At 55.7% G+C, this 10,895-nt stretch overlaps 1 protein-coding gene and 1 non-coding gene across 2 annotated transcripts in view; both read right to left on the reverse strand.

Annotated features, from left to right (window-relative positions):
• XXYLT1 (xyloside xylosyltransferase 1) overlaps positions 1-10,895 on the reverse strand; it is a 190,306-nt gene that overhangs the window by 162,960 nt on the left and 16,451 nt on the right. The gene's annotated exons all lie outside the window — the stretch shown is intronic.
• On the reverse strand, positions 1,636-1,707 carry TRNAC-ACA. The gene has a single exon. It is a non-coding gene; the product is annotated as a tRNA-Cys (tRNA).

A 10,895-nucleotide genomic window follows, 5' to 3' on the forward strand; every position in this document is an offset into this window, starting at 1 on the left:
GCCCCTGCTCTTTGCACCATCTGGAACGACCTCTCCCCGCCACCATCTGCCAGGTAAACTCCAGCCAGTCTTCCACTCCTGCTCAGACACCCATTTCTGGCCTCCCCACGGCTTCCCACAATGCATCAGGCTGTCCTGAGCACCCTGTGTCACAAGGAGGGAGGCTCCACTTCCCCATCTGTCTCCTCTGCAGGTCCTGCTTCTGCACTGGCTGGATGCAGCACTCCTGGAGGCCAGGATCTGGGACTGCTCGGGGCCCTGGGAAAGCCCCAGGCCATCAGGACAGGCTCACTGAACTCAATAAGCTGCATTCTACCCAAGCTACTAGACCTCTCCGAGCCTCGAGTGGGCCTCAGTTTCTTCATGGATAACACAGGAATGACAACACCTCCTCTCCTGTAAGGACCACCTGGGACAAGCAGATAAAGCACCTAGCTCAAGGGTTGCCACGCTACACTTAATCCAAAGTGTTAGCATTCTGGACACGTGCACACGCACAAACATGGCCCCTCCTTGGTCCCCTGAGCTTCCTCTGTGATGGCATACTACACACACACACACGTACACACACATGCACACACATACCCGGCCCCTCCTTTGTCCCCTGAACTCCCTCTGCTCACAGATCAGCCTTCACTCATGAGCCGGCTTTTCCCTCTGAGCCTCATTACAGCTCTAACAGCAGCTAAAAACTGGAATCTGACAAGAAGCTGGAAGCTGACAAGAAGGCCCTCAGAAATGGAAGCCTCTGCATTCATTAAAAAAGAAGAGAAAAAAATGGATGTGTACCCACACACACTCAGAACAGTGTCCACCACAGCCAAGCCATGGGGGAGAGACAGCGAGCGGCAGCCAGCTCCCTCCCCTACCCAGGCCCCTGTCTCACCCCAAAGCTTCACAGGAGACAATTACATCCCATCAGCATTAACAGATTTATGAGGACAAACTGTACTGGGTACATTGTTCCAAACGATGTACGGAGGAGCCTGCTCCAATGAATATTTCATATAATAAATCTACTTAAAGATAAATTAATATGTTCCATGGAATATACTTTCTGCAGCAAGAAGCAAAGCACAGACACTGCAAGCAGGAATCAAAGCACCAGGCCTGCCGGTATCTCAAACAGGTTTGTAAACTGTGGTCTCCTGAGGGCGGGCTTAGAGTCTGGCACTCTCTGAAGCCCCCCAGCCCACCCAGGTGCTAATGCCTGGCAGCGGTGATCAAAGCAAGAGTGATGGAGAGAGAGAAAAAAGAGGGAGAGGGGCAGAGAACATGCTCCCCCCCGCCGCTACCCCTCCTTTTCAGATCCCCCGCTTCAGGGGCCGCAGGAAGAAATACCACATAACCCAGAAACCCAGGGCCACAAGGTGACTCCCATACCGAAGGCAGCTGACCCATGAGAAGATCCAAGATGACGGTTTACAGCAACTGACTATAATTTTTTAGAGATGTAGATTAAAAAGCCAAATCTTATGTGCAACTTTTATTAATTTATGTATGTGAAAGTGAAGTCGTTCAGTTGTGTCCGACTCTTTACAACCCCATGGACTGTAGCCCGCCAGGCTCCCCAGTCCATGGGATTTTCCAGGCATGAATACTGGAATGGGTTGCCATTTCCTTCTCCAGGGGATCTTCCCAACCCAGGGATCAAACCTGGGTCTCCTGCATTGTAGGCAGACGCTTTACCATCTGAGCTACCAGGGAAGCCCAATTTATGTATACATATTTTAAATTACCAAAATCTTATTCATGATTATTTCCATCTACTACACACTTTATAAACTGAATTTTTTCAAACCCTTCATGGGCTCCTCAACACGAATGTCTTCACCAACCCGAGTCAGGTTGAGTCATTCAGAGCAGTTTTCCAGAACACATCATCCAATCATCCATTCAAGATGTTTCAGATACAGCCCCTTATAAATCTGTGTGGGATGTTGTCACCAGAAAGGCATCTATCCCAACCCTGGAGAACCTATGTCCATACCATTAAGGCAGTTGGGTTTTTTCACCAGCCTATAACCAGATATCTGTAGCCACTTTAAAAGGATCCCTTATATCAATATTCCACATTTATAATTATGAGATCAAAATCCCAGAAACAGTGGCTAAATCTGTGTTAAATTTCTCGGCTTCCTTTTACCTTTAATGAAGTCTGTCAGGAGAATTCTAGGAGCACCCACATTCAGTAATTAACGCTTAGGCTAAGGTGGTCTCAAGCTGTACTTTGCTGTTCAAAATAAAGCATGTAACCAAGAGAGTGCCATGTAAACTGAGAGACTGGAAAGACATCTCTCTTGCGAAGGACAGCCTGGGGATGGGGGAGAGGGGACGTCTGCCTCATATCCATTACACACAACACCTTCTCCACACCTTCTCCAACATGGGGAGGCCAAAGCACCCAGAACGGCACAGCCTGGTGACGGGCAGGGGCAGATGTCTGGCCCCGGGCTCACTGGCACAGACAGGCCTGAGGAGCCAGACCACTGCTCCACTAAACGTCCACTGGGGATAGAGCCGTGCCAAGCCGTAGCTCAGCCTGGAAGAGAAAACTCCTGTGTCACTCAGCACGCCCACTAGGAATCAGGTCACACAGAGCTCTTGGAGCCAAGAAGGGAGGTGGTGGGGCAGGCCCTGTGCCCAGGGAGACGCCAGGCTTCCAGGAAACGCCAAGGCCTGCCTGCAGGGCGGCAGGCACAGGGCCACCAGGGATGGCCATGTCACCTCCCTGGGCCCAGCTGTCCCTGGAGGAGCTGCCGGAGGGCAGAGGGACAGCACAGCACTCTGGGAAGTCTGCTCGCATTGCGGGATCCAGGCACTGCAGGAACAGCCAACAGGCGCCCGCTTCTCCCGGGGGCCTCCCAGAACAGTGGGCAGGAGAGCTGCAGTGCCAGCTTCTGGACTTGACAGGAGAGAGCCCACGACAGCTATCGCCCTGCTCCGTGGGCACCAGTCTGGGGTGGAATCTCACGTGTGCTGGAGTGCCCAGCCGGGTCTGCGGGCAGTTCTGGGATCAGATGCTAAGTCCACACTTCATCACCTGGCAACCCCTGTCAAAACCCCAAAACTACCCTGTCTGAAAATGGGAGAGAATCATGCTGCCAGTCTCCAGGCTTTTGTGAGGAATGCAATAGGAACTCAGTAAAGGACAGCTGATCTTATCACCCTGTTCTATGAGTGCTCAAATGCCTTTCCCAGGCAAAAATACCTTGATTTGATACAAAAAAATACCTTCTGTAATAAACAGCCCAAGTCACGATACAGCAATAATCGGAGCTGCCTGGCTCTGCAGCACTCCAACTGCATGAGGGCCGAGTGGGTCCCCCCATACGCTGGTCAGTTCCCACCAGTGCGATCCTAGTTTGGGTGATCTTAGTAATCCATTCCAACAAGAGCTGAAGGGAAATGATTCCCTGGGTGGGGGGTGGAATTTTGTTTTCTCAAGGACATCAACGATGAATGTGAAAACACGATGAATATTTTTAGGATGGAAAGAAAAATCTGCTAACAGACTGGCAGCCTTTCAATCCCACAAACATGCCAGCACATTTACTCTTCAGAGCCTTCGCACCAGTGGTTCCGTCTGCTCACAATGCTCTCCCTTAGAGTCAACCACAGCTATGTCCTTCCAGCTCTTCCGGTGCCAGTTCGCAAGTCACCTCCTGAGAGTTTCCCAACCAAAACGGAAGCTACTCCCCTCACTCCACCCCACTGCACTCTTGGCTATTCAATTACCAGACTTATTTTCTCCAGAGCACAGATTACCACCTCAGCAGAGATGGGCCACATTCCAGTTCTCCAAAACCTCAGTCGACCAGAGCAGGACAGAACAAGGAGAAAATAGAATGTGAGAGGGACAAGGTGGCAAACGGTGGGGAGCAGCTGAAGGATCTGTGGGCTTCTGCTCAGGGGCGAGGGGGTGGGGAATTCATACCACCTTCCACACATGCTGGTCATTCTCCCCAGTCCCACCCTCTACCCCGCTCACGTTCCCACCTCGTCCCATTTTCTTGCCTGTAATGGCACAAGGATAAATGGTTACAATAAACCTCCTCCCTCTTTGAGACGTCAATTGTTTGTTGACTCGAGGGCTTCCCTGGTGCTCGGATGGTATAGAATTTGCCTGCAATGCAGGAGACCCAGGTTGGATCCCTGGTTTGGGAGGATCCCCTGGAGAAGGGAATGGCTACCCACTTCAGTAATCTTGCCTGGAGAATTCCATGGACAGAGGTGCCTGGCAGGCTACAGTCCATGGGGTCACGAAGAGATGGACATGACTGAGCGACTGACACTTTTCAGGAGCCCAACAAGAAATCAAGGAAGAGCAGCCTGTCGTGTCTGGAGGAGAATGGGCCCCGGGCTCAGGAACTGGAGCCAGCCTCTCTGGGTGCCCAGCTGATGGCACCAACTTGGATTCCCCCTTGCCCAGGAGAATGGGCCCTGGGCTCAGGAACTAGAGCCAGCCCCTCTGGGTGCCCCTCTGGGGCACCAACTTGGATTCCCCCTTGCCCATCCTCACCCCTTACCCCCAGTGGTGGGAGGGTCCTGGGCAAGGAGATGACGAGATGAAGACCTTGTTAGCAGAGCAAGGTACAGAGGTTACACATGCGAGGATAAGAAAGAAAAAGCTTGTCTGTCTTGTATGTGCTCTGTTCTCAGACCTTCAAACACCTGGGCCTTCCAAGTGGATTTCCAGGATGACCGCCAGGGGTCACAGCAAGTCACAGGGACGGAGGGTGAGGAAGGACCCAAGAAAGACGACACACTGAGAGGAGGGGAGAGAGTCAGAGAAGTGGGCCCAGACGCCCCTCCAGGGCGACGCCGAAGGCAAGAGGGGTTGGGGGGCGGTCTGCACATGTCCGTGACCAGCTAGCAGTGCCGTCACACAGGCCGCATGCCCGTGCAGATATCATGACACAGCTGTGGGGCCCTGGGCACCAACCTATGATTTCTACAGTGCAGTCCGTCCCATGCCCACAGAGCCACAGCCAGCCCCACCACCTGCCGCCCTGCCTCCCACTCCCAGGGCCCATCTCTCAGCCCTGAGCAGTCAGTCTGGCAGGCAGCCGGTCACTCCCTATCTTTTCCAGCACTTACTAAAGAATTCATTTAGTGAGCTCAAATCATCTGTACATGGTGGGTATAATCATTCCCTTAATTCACTTCTTTTATAGATTATGAGGTTTGGGTTGTTTTCATTTAACACTGAATTTTCCTAACAGTAGGATCCAGTTTTCTACAAAATAAGCAAAAGAAAAAGCATGAGAGAGAAGGGATAGAAGAGAGGGAAGGAGGGCAGTGACCCTGCAGCGCGTGTGTGTGCTCAGTCACTCAGTCGTATCTGACCCTTGTGACCCCATGGAGTGTAACTTGCTAGACACCTCTTTCCCAGGCAAGAACACTGGAGTGGGTTGCCATTTCCTTCTCCAGGGGATCCTCCCGACCCAGGCATCTCTTGCGTCTCCTTGCATTGGCAGGCAGATTCTCTACCACAGAGCCACCTCGGAAGCCCCAGTCAGTGACCCTGCGGCAGCAAGGTCTGCTTTGTGAAATCTTAGGGTAAGTGTCCCAGCTCGCCCACCCGCCAAGGAGTCGGCCGGCTGTAGGGCTGTCTGGTCTTATTCACCAGATCCCCTGACTTCTTTTTTGTGTGGCCATCTCCCATGACCTGTGACCTCCCAAAGAACACTGCTGTTTTACATGAGTGACACCCAAGGAACGCACTGAGCCAGCTTCCTGTCTCCATCGAGCAGGCAGGAAGGTGGCCTCAGCCAGGTCTCCCACTCCCCACCTCAGACCACATGACCCCCCCTCCCCTCCTGGCTCTCTGGGGTGGGGACACAGTGGGCGCCCAAGAGCACCGTGGCCCCCGGAGTGCGCAGCTGAGCTCCGTGCAGCCAGGACAGTGTCCGTCATCTCCTGGTGCTGCCACTGCTAAGCTTCCTGAAAGCCCCTGGCCCAGTGCTCCCCGAGATGTGGCACCAGTTCCGGAGGGGACAAACAGGACTTCCGAAGGAGCACAGAGACCAACCACTTTAATACTCATAGATTTACTTTGATATGTAAAACACTGCAAAAATTAAAACACTTTAGAACTATGATTTCACAGATATCACCTAACGAGAGGCTAAGAGGAAAAAAAGTGAGTCGATTTAAAATACATATTAAGCAGCTACTGCTGCAGGCAGTTCTAGGATACTGGCAAAAACCGTGAAGGAAACAGTCAATGGCCTGACTCTGGGGACTCCACTCGCGTCCACTGCCTCCATCTGAGGGTGAGGTGATGTGTTTAAAATGCTGAGTGCAGTACTGGCAGCCAGGAGGCAGCCACGGGCTGAGTCTCTGCCTCCCCAAGGTCACACACGCTGACGTCAGGACTGGGTCTCCCGAGTCCCCATTGGCAGCCTGTCCACTGAGTCCCCGCCTTAACCTCAAGCTAAGACAGTCCCCCCGCCACACCCCATTCCCAGGACTGCTCTGCGCCCTGCCACAAGAGGAACCGGCACCTGCTCACCGTGGGGCCACAAAGGGACAAAACCAAGCAAGGGTCAGGAAGCAACGTGGACAACTGAGAGTCCATCAGCCGGCCGCCATCAGCGCCACGCCCCTGATGAAGGAGGTGGCCGTGGCTGCTTGGAGAGGCGAAGTCACCCGTACCAGGGACGTGGTGGACAGTGGCCAGGGCCCAGCTGTGAGCCCAGGCTCTTCTCATTCCAGAACGGCAACCACCCCGAGGCCTGCCCTCATTCCACTTTTCTCATTTTGTCCCCTCGCCAAGGGCAGAGTCCCACCGACTGAGAAAGAGGTGTCTGGCAAGTTACACTCCACAGGGAGGCGAGGCGTCGGATGCCACTGAGCGACTGAGCGCGCGCTGCAAGGTCACTGCTCTCCTTCCCGCTCTCCTTCTGTCCCTTCTTTCTCTCTCATGCTTTTTCTTTCACTTATTTTGTAGAAAAGTGGATCGATCCTACTGTTAGGAAAATTTAGTGTTGAATGAAAACACCACAACCCCAGCTCTGCCGGAGAGGTGCATGTCATTGACAGCCCCCTCGAGGCCCCAGGCCCACGTCTGGATTAACTCTAGTGTAGAGAACCTTCTCCTGGATGGGCCCAGCATCCCGCCCCTGCACGCAACAGCCCCCCAACTTCCGCCTACTCAGGCCAGCATCCTCTCTCTGGCCTCCTGCTCATAGTTCTCCTCTTCACGGGGTCCACACAACAGCCAGAGTGACCCTTCTCTGCTCAAAACCCAGAAGCGGCCCCTCCCGTCACTCGGACAAAGCCAGAGCTCTCACGGGCCTCCCGCGAGGCCTGCCCCATTCTGCCACGTCCCCCGACTCCAGCGATGTCACTGCAGCCCACGGCCCCTCTTTGCTGCTCCTCAAACCACCAGGCACCCAGACACTCTCCCAGCTCCCTCACTCCACCAGGTCTCTGGCCCAATGCCACCTTCTCGGGGACAGAGCCCCCGCTTCCCACCTAAAGACTGCGACAGCCTCGCAGCCCCCTCATCCTGCTAAACCTCCTAACTCACCTCCGAGGAGGCGGTACAATGTACTCATCTGCTTCTCAAGGAACAACCAAGAGATGAAACGAACCCCACCCTGTTTCGAGCCCCTATTTCCCGGTGTCCCAGGCAGCAAAGCAGACAAGTATCACTGGCTCATTCAGTCCTCTTCCTGGCAGAAGGTCTGCTCCACAGGGGCAGGGCTCTGACTCTCCCTCTCTTCACGGACACCCCCGTGTGTATCAGTGTCCTGGGACAGAGCGGACACTCCCAGGCACAGTAAATACTGGCTCCGCAGGGGCTTCACACAGCAGCTACGCCACCTGGGCTCACACAGGCCTCAGAAAGAAAGCAGCGCCCCCCTGCCTCTGGAGGTGAGGTCCCCCAGGGCCAGCAGCGCACCTTGGCTTCCCCTGTGTCACCACTCAGCTGCTCTGGCCTTAAGCCCTGGAATTTGAGGCCCTTCCCTCAAGCTGTACGAGCGCACAGACTGTTCCACCGAGGGCACAGCCAGGTACTGGTGAAGGCCAGGCCTCTGCCGCCCTGCAAGGCAGCACCCAGCCTCCACCCTGTCCTGCCAGTTGCCGCAGCTCAGGCCCACAGCTGTGCCCACGACAGTGGGGACCCCTCTGCAAGTTACAAAATCTGAAGTGGGTGAGCCACAAGGGCAGAGCCAAGAGCCTATATGTACAAGTCACTGATTCAAGCCCTCACGTGTCAGAGAGGGACAGTGAGACCCAAAGAGGGGTGTGGCGGTCTCCCCCCATTATATGGCCCGTGGCAGCCAGTCCCGAAGCCAGGCCCCCTGGCCCCCGAGACAGAGGCGCTGCACCTACAGCTGGAGGTACCTCCTCTAAGAGACTCGGAAAATGCTGGGGAAGAGCAGGTCAGGTCTCCACTCGACCAGAAGGCTTGCAGCGGCACTGAGAACACTCGAGTCTGCCCGCAAAGCCGCCCGCAGTCTCCACTTCCCGAAACAAAGGCAGCCAGACCCACCCAGGAAAGGGAGTCCACACCAGGTCCTCGGCAGAACTCGGAGAGGGCGGGGGACCACCGCGCTGCGGAAGCACTGAGCAGCATCCGGGAAGGTGCACAGACCCCCAGACCAGGGAAGACCCTTCCAGGTGTGAAGACTGGAGAAGCTCAAGCTCGTCTCTGTGTGCAGGTAGTCACCCAAATGGTCACAGCAGCGATGTTTGTGATGACAAAACGTGGGAGCAACCTCACACCCCCGAAGGCCCAGGACTCTTGATTCTTCAGAGCTGAATACTCTCACGGGGCTGCAAGAAAGCTCCCATGTTTCCAGGCTCTAACAGATCCCCCAGAGACTTCCGGAAATCCCTTCCAGATGCTGAGCACATCACAGAACAGGGCTGGATGTCAACAGCTCCCGAGAACAGGCAGTGAGACAGCAAGATCCTATTTCACCTCCTAGACCAGGGACTTGAGACAGAGCTTTCCCCGTAGTAAAGAAGAACGCTTTCATTCCACATTTGCTCTCAAAAATCGTGCGACCCTCTGAGAGCCGTATCAATGACCAACTTCAGTTGCTCGCATTTCTGGCCAAAGCAAAAGCTGCTCAAGGAGTCAGAAGAACGGACAACTAAACACAACTGACCCCCTAACACCTCACTTCCTCTGGCAACACTGCTCATCACACTCTGTGTAACATCCCAGCCCCCGCTGCCAAAGGGGGTCACTAACCAGGCTGGTTTTAAACAGGAACCTACGGAAGTGAGACTCTCAGACAAGCTCACACCAGGGAGCCCTGTCCACTGTGGACTGCAGGTGACCTGTGCCCCTGAGGCTGGCAGCAAGTAGCTGGGTACCCATGCCCCATCCATTCATTGCCTGCTCCTGGCTGAGTGACCCACAGCACAGCTGGACCCTGAGTGGGTGGGCGATCAGGGATCTGAAACTTCGGCCGTATCTCAGGTGTCAGCACTGCCCATCCCTGGGGACCAGGACCAAAGTCTCACTCCACACTGGCCACAAGTTAAACTCATCTTAACACAGATCAGCAGCTTGCCCTGCCAACCATAGGGCACAGATCCAGCTCCCTCCAGAGTGAGATCTTCCCACGAGCTGCTCTCGTGAGCAGAAAGCTTGTCCCTCCCCCTCTGTGAGAGAGGTGGGGGTCGCAGGGGGATAGGGCAGCTCGGCGGGTCCCATGGCTCAGTCACCCTCTCGCTCAGTACCTACACCAAATGTAATAAAAGTGTGCAGCCCAGGCCACCTCTGTGCCAAACCTGGCTCTTCTGTAAGACAAACCTGAGCATCCGGGCAGCCGGCCCACACAGCCCAGGCCAGGGCATGGCCACCTACACCAGGATCTGACCTGGGACACAGGATGGGCAGGTGCAGACCAGCGAGGCAGGGCATGAGGGGGTTCCCAGGGGGCGGACCCAGACAGCGTTCTGCCGCTGGGGGGCAGGAGGCAGACCTGGATGGGCTTCATGGAGGAGGGGCCCCTGTGCCTCGGGTCCACCGCAGACCCCCAGTCCACTGTACTGGTCACACACGGGTCTCTAGACACAGTAAGTCATGCCGTTTCATCCCCACAGCAACATGTTGAGGCGGGCTGCAGTGCCGTGCCCCTGTGCGGGTGAGGAAGTTGCTCAGAGAAGGCAGACCACTCCCCACTGACTCTCAGAGGGCTCATGTGGACCTGGGGCCCTCCCAGGCCTGCCTGAAGCCCACGCCACACTCATCCGAGAAGCTCCTGCCCACCCCTGTGCCAGGCTGCACCCGGAGTGGGGAGAACCAACGCGGAGCCCGCCGCCAGGGCCTCTCACCTGGCGGCCTCACCAGCACTGCAGGCAGCAAGGGAGGACAGAGGCACCACTGAGACCGGCTCAGGCAACAGGGTTCCGGCCAGGGTGGACTCCCCAAGTGGGCCAGGTGGATGGTAACTCAGAGAGGTTCCAGAGTGCCTACTGCGTCACGACGTCAGCTCCCACAGCGGGGAGCCCACTCCCTGGTACCCAGAGACCCTGTACAGAGCAGCGCTGGGCTTGACAGGGTGCAGATTCGGGTGGGGGACAGCAGTGGGGCCCTATCAGCTGCACCCCCGAACACACACACACACACAGGCTCAGCCACACCCCACCAGGCACATACACACACACAGACTCGGGCGGGGGACAGCAGTGGGGTCCTATCAGCCACACCCCCCAATACACACACACACACAAACTCAGGTGGGGGACAGCAGTGGGGTCCTATCAGCCACACCCCCAACACACACACACACAGGCTCAGCCGCACCCCCCACCACACACACACTCACACAGGTTCAGCCGCACCCCCCAACACACACACACACACAGACTTGGGCAGGGGACAGCAGTGGGGTCCTATCAGCCACACCCCCCAACACACACAC

Source organism: Oryx dammah, unplaced genomic scaffold, assembly GCF_014754425.2.
Source record: "Oryx dammah isolate SB20612 unplaced genomic scaffold, SCBI_Odam_1.1 HiC_scaffold_2, whole genome shotgun sequence".
NCBI classification, from domain to species: Eukaryota; Metazoa; Chordata; class Mammalia; order Artiodactyla; family Bovidae; genus Oryx; species Oryx dammah.